We start from the raw sequence: 6,662 nt of genomic DNA on the forward strand, positions 1-6,662 counted from the left end.
GACTTCATAGAACAGAGAAGGAAAATCAGCACAATTCTGGCTGAAATAATATAGAGCTATCATATGGAAAAACCTTTATAAATGGAGGCCAACTACTCGGTGTGCTTAACTAACTCATGGGTATGTTGGCATAGCCAGTGGCTGCAAAACACATTCTCAGAAGATAAGATTTTCTTCTTACTTAATAATCTGCTTAATGAAAGTCTAGAAAAAAAAATGATGTATTCCACATGCCACACGTTAAACTAAGAATGATAATGGTTCAAGTGCACAAAACACAAGGTTTTTGCCTTTCAAAGGGCTGCTGTATCAGCTATTTGTATCTGAGGATCTCAAGTGAAAACCACAGGCTCCTATGTTTCTAACAGAGCTTATGGCTGGTCACTCAAGGCTTCCTACGAGGGCAATGAAGCTTAATCCTTCATAGATAACAGGACCTCATCAAATGAGTAGGAGAGGCAACCTTGAGAGGAAGGGTCTGTGGAATTGGTCTATCCCCAAATGAGCATGAACTTTCAGTAATTGTAGCAACCACTTAGGGAGTACTCTGCTAAGTGCTTTCTAGAGGTTATGTCATTTAGATTCTATGATTATCTTCGTTTTGTAGACGAAAACACTAGTGTTTGGGCAGGTTAATAAAATTGCTCAAAGTTGCCAAAGAAACGGCAAAACTTGGATTTAAAACCAGTTCTATGATTTTTATTTTGAAAGATTCTTTCTGTATTTGACTTTCCTCCCAATATCAATTATGGGGCTTTGGGTGGGTTGTGCCCAAAGGTTTCAGTGATTGTTAAATGAATCCTTCTATCTTCACAATTAATAAATCAAACAATGACCTCAGACAACTAGATAATATCCTCAGATGATTAGATTAAACAAGATCCTCAGGTGGTTCATGTGTACACTGGAGTCCGAGAAGTACCAGTCCAGTCTAGCCATGCTTGAATATCTCTACAGATCAAAATGCCACACATTTTGACTTTGAACACACAGATAAGTGTTAAAAACTTTGAACTAGGCCTTATTTCTCTTCAAGGAGGTGACCGAACAGCAGATGCTGAGATGCAGATCTTTGTGAAGACCCTGTGGACAAGACCATCACCTGTGAGGTGAGCCCCAGGACACCATAGAGAACGTGAAAGCCAAAATTCAAGACAAGGAGGCATTCTGCCTGACCAGCAACATCTGATATTTGCTGGCAAGTAGCTTGAGGACAGCTGCACTCCTTCAGATTGCAATGTCCAAAAAGAGTCTGCCCTACCCTTGGTGCTTCATGAGGAGGTGCCAGCATTGAGCTTTCCCTTTTCCCACTTGCCCAGGAATACAACTGTGACAAGTTGATCTGCCGCAAATGTTATGCTCACCTGCAACCCTGAGCTTTCAACTGCCTCAAGAAGAAGCGTGGCCACACCAACCACCTGCCTCCTAAGAAGGTGGCCAAATAAGGCCCCTTCTCCTTTCTCCATAGGGCAGCCTCCTGCCCAAGCACCTTCAACCTGGGACCTCAATAAAGTTACACGTTACCTTTTTGTTGACTGGAGCAGTTATAAAATAAAATAAAAACATAAACAAATATATAAATAATAATTGAACTAAGCTTTGTCTTTGAACAGCTTTCATGCTTAGATTAAAACTCTGAAGCTGGAGCTCTTTTAAATGGAGGTTAAGTAAGTTAATACCAAATTTCATATGGGATTCCAAACGTGGAAGAATGCCCAGAAAAACAGAAAGAAAAACTGGCAGACATTAAAAAAATACTATACGCCTCTGTTATTAAAGTAATATTATGTTAACATATGAGAAGACATGCACATAATTGGATTAGGGAAAAAAAACAGAAATAGACCCAAGTACATAAGTAAATTTAATATATAATAAAGGTTATAGCTGAAATCACTTGAGCAAAGGCAAACTTTGTAATAACAGTACTGAGTAGCCATTTAGAAATAAATAAAATTGGATTAATGATATGTAAGAATGATCTCCAGATCTATCAAAATTTGAAATAGGAAGACATATACATATAAGACAAATTCATGGTGAATTCCTCTTACGCCTAAATACAGGAAAATATTTTTGAACTATGGTTCAAAATCCAAAGGCAAAAAAGGAGATTGATTAAGTCTGGCTCCCTGAAGTTTTTTTCCCCCTTCTCATGGCAGAAACGCCATAAGCAAAGTCAAAATATTACTAGCACACTAGAAAAAATATTTGCAACATATATCACAAAACTGTGATAATACTGTATATTTTAAGAGCTTTTTAAAATTGAGAGACTGAAGACTCAAGAAAGATAGAAAGCAGACAGAAATAGATAATTCACAAAAAGACTACAAAATGGTCTTTAAAATATAAAAAGATGTTCAAACTCACATGTGATTAGGCAAGAGCAAATTAAAACACTAAGATGTTATTTCTTAATAACAATACCAATCAGATCGGAAAAAATTACTAAGTATGACAACACATTTTGGTGGTAAAGCTGTGAGATAACAGGTGTTTTCATGTATTGCTGGTGGGAAGGCAAACTGGTGCGACCTCTCTGGAAGAAAATTTGGTACTAGTTAACAAAAGTTGCATATGCAGCTGTTTTGAGCCCAGGAATAGCACCTAGAATTTATCCTGTAATTACCCCTCCAATAAGGCAAAGATTCTCCCTACAGGGTTATTAATTGCACCACTCCTTGTAATTATAAAATGTGTGAAACGATCTCAATGCCCATACCCAGAAAAGCAGTTGAATGAACTACAGTACGTCAGCACAACAGAATAGTAGGCAGCCGCTGGAAAGAATGAAAGAGCTCCATGACTGACACAGCAGAATATATTGGTAAGTGAAGAATGAAAATGATAAAAAAAACACCTGTAGTAGGCTATTATTTGGGGGGAAGCATGACGGGAAAATAAGAAAATACGCATACATCTGCTTATTTTGGGGGGAAATTACAGTAAGGATAAACCAGAAATGAATAAGACTGGTTATTTACAGGAGTTACAGAGGTAGAGGAAGGAAGGGAGGATGAGAATCTGTGTCTGGGAATCTCTCGTGTGGACCAGAAGCCCCTATGATTCTGACAGGGTGGACAGGGTAAGAGATGAACAACACTGCTCTGAGTACCTGGAGCTTTTGCTCTGATTCTGAGTTGTAGAACCATGCTCATGTTTCACATGTATACAAAAGTAAATAATGGAGATTGATTAGAAGAAGGAGGAAGCCAGAATGTAATCTAAACAGTAACAAATTAACCTGTGTTACACACAGCCATGCTAAAGGGGACGGGAATAAAAGAACTGACCGAAGTCAGTTTAGAAGACAACTTTTGGATAATATACACTAAGTCAAAAGACACAAAGAACTTTACACAAATTTATACACTCGTTATTAAATTTGTTTTTCGTGGAAGTATTAGTTAGTGATTCCGTGACTATAGGTCAGGGATTAAATAAACGTGTGGGTATATTGTGGCAAATGAGATATAGTTTTGCCACTAAGGGAAGGAAGAGTCAAGGTTAGAAACAGCTCTGTGGTGGTGGACTGGAATCAGAAGTATCGTAGGAACTCAGCTTCTAAAATATTTACAGATAGACAGATATAGAAACTGATGTGTGTGTGTGTGTGTGTGTGTGTCTGTGTGTGTGTGTACATAGTATATTTCCTAGTTCTTTCTGCTGAGAGGGCCTAGAAAAAAACAACAACTCAGTAGCAACAAACACATCTAACACCCAGATCTTGATTTTTAAATGGCATTCTTCAGTAAAAGAAACCAGGATTTCTTGGAGAAATGCTGATTCCATTAAATCCTTCATGACTTTCCAGGACTAGTACTTGGGGGAAAAAAATAGCAGGTAATCCTGGAACAGCTTATGGTACTAGAAATTAAGTGCTTAAAAAAACGTTGAGTATGTGTCAATTATTTTTTTTTAAAAGACAAAACATCAGAGTCAAACTGAAGTAATTCCTATAATCAAATCCAGAGGAAAATGAATTATAAGTTATAGAATCAATGAAATATAGCTATACTGATTTTTATATCTAGAGTGATATAAAAATAGTTGAACCAATAATTAAGTTGAAGGAAATGGGGAAACTCTTCCCTATAGTAGGATTTCAACTATCATTATAACTGTGAAAGGGCTGATGCAAATGGAAGATCACCATTTGACAGATACACCATAATAATTGCTATAAGCAGAAAGCACCAATAGATGCTAAAATTAGTGGATGAAATGCTGATGAGAAACCAGATATCTGTGAATTCTTAAAGTGTCCTCACACAAGATAATCATTAACTGCAAAGGAAAAAGTAATCATTTTATAGTGGAAATACTTGGCAGATTCCACCATTATCAGATGATGGAAGTCGACCTCATCAATAATATGGTTATTGATATCATGTGCCTCCTGGATGATGCTCTGAGAAGGAGACTAAATATCACTGCTGTAAAATTCTTGCCAAAAATGCACAAACCTATTATTCAATCATGAATATACTTCAGACAAGGCCAAATGGAGGGCTATTCTACAAAATATCTGGCCAAAAGTGTCAGAATTTTGAAAATGAAAAATAAGTAAGGAACTTTCCCCAAATTGGAGAAGGCAAAGAATGGACATCCTCAACCAGATCTCTATGGCCGGACTTTAAGCTCACTCATTTCCTATTACTTGCTTCTAATGAGCTCTAGTTTGTCAAATCTTTCTTAAAAGAGGCCTCTAGGATTGAGAACCTTAGTCTAAGTGTTGTCTTAAAAGTCTAAAGTGAAATTGTCATCCCCCCTGTTTTTGATGCTTGGCTCTTATTAATAGAGATCAAATTCCATAAAATTCCAAGGGAGTTATACAGTGTTGTCTCACACTGAGGCGTTGTACTTAAACAAGACAGAGTGGAAACTGCCAAGCCAGTGTTCTGTTTTCAGCTGCCTATTTCCTGTATTCTACATCCACAGGTGAGGTCTTGAGGACCCTCAAGTGTAGAACCTTGTATGTGCTCCCATTCATTTAATCTTGCTGGATTTTAGAATATTTCGGCAGCCTGCTGAGATCGTTTTAGATTCTGAAGCTGTCATCATATACATCAGTCATTGTAGCATCTATAAATTGGCCAAGTAAGCCATCTCTTTATCAGAGTCACAGATTAAAATGTTGAACAAAATCTAACTCCTTCTAGATTGATATCAATTTTTAAGCAGAATATGTTTTCATTATAAAAAATAACCCAATCCATGCAAAGTATCCATGTATTCAGACAAGTATGTTCCATTTTGTTCACCAGGGGACAAGAAGGAATTTTTCAAGCAAATTTTGAAATTTAGGCCCTTCTTGCTACAGTTCTATAAATTTATGTCCTACATGGTTATTTGGTTGAGAAAAGGGTCTGTCGTCATGGCATCTAGTATTGCAGAGGTCAATGGAATGTTGAAATCTGGCACCCAGAGAAAGCAGTCACACTGACAAGCTGGCTAGTTATTTTCTGTACTTCTGTTCAAACAAAAGTGGTGAGATAGAGTGAGTGGATAATTTTTAACGCAGGCAACTCATGAAAGATAAGCTTTTTATCAAGGTGGGTCTTTTAACACTGCTTAAATGAATATATTCCATATTATTAATCCAAAAGAAAGAATAGACAATCAAGTCCACCACTGTGGATACTGTTTAGTGTTTTTAACTCATATGTTAATTCTAATCAATCTAAAAGTAGAATCTATCACAAGTGGTTTGTAAAGACTCTGACCTTAGTTTAGATGGATAAAAAAAAAAAACAAACAATTTCCTGTATCTTACAAAAAATGGAGAAAGTCAAATATGTTAATTTCTCTAAAATCACTTAAAGTAACTGTCCTCCTAGGAGACATATGTGCTAAAATCCTCAGCATGTAATTTCAACTTCTGACCAGTAGATTATCATTTACAGAAGCAATACATTGCTACAACAGTCCCCACTATAGCCCATATCATTGACACGGAAGATATTTGGAGGTATTTACATCTGTTGTTTAAAAATCCTTTATGACTTTCGAAATTGAAATTAAAAAATAAAACACTAATGAAAGAAACTACAATAAAAAATGTATAAATTTGAACCGATTAGAAGCCTCTACTTTAAAAATACTATATATTGTAATGAAAGACAATAAACTAAAACAAATATCTGAAGCAAATATTGTAAAAAGCTACTGTCCCTGATATGTAGTGATATACAAGATGATTAAAACCTGCTGAAGCTCCAACCAAGACCAGGCTGGTGGGAATATAAACTGGTACAAGCTTTCTGAGAACAAATTTGATAGCACGTATCAAATGCTAAATAATAGTATGCCTTTGACTCAAACTTCAATTTATGATGTTCTGATTTAGGAAAATAATATTCCTGGGGGTGGTGCCTATGGCTCAAAGGAGTAGGGTGCCAGCCCCATATACCAGGGGTGGTGAGTTCAAACCTGGCCCCAGCCAAAAACTGAGAGAAAAAAAAAAAAAAAGAAAGAAAAAGAAGAAAGAAAAGAAAATAATATTCTTGGTAAGTAAAATAAAATAATAAAAAAATACAAAAAAATCTAGAAACAATACTGCTTATAACTAGGAAAATCCATAATCAAAAGAAGTGTTCAACCATGCAGCAATAGTAAAACTATGTCAAATCAGATACAATGTCAGGAAAACCTCTAAT

General features: G+C 36.2%; 1 pseudogene; it reads left to right on the plus strand.

The window, feature by feature from the left end:
* The first annotated feature begins 1,035 nt into the window (after positions 1-1,035).
* On the plus strand, positions 1,036-1,445 carry LOC100947239 (annotated as a pseudogene).
* The last annotated feature ends 5,217 nt before the right edge of the window (positions 1,446-6,662 follow it).

This window comes from Otolemur garnettii, unplaced genomic scaffold (genome assembly GCF_000181295.1).
Source record: "Otolemur garnettii isolate 467f Iridium unplaced genomic scaffold, OtoGar3 scaffold00036, whole genome shotgun sequence".
Classification (NCBI taxonomy): Eukaryota; Metazoa; Chordata; class Mammalia; order Primates; family Galagidae; genus Otolemur; species Otolemur garnettii.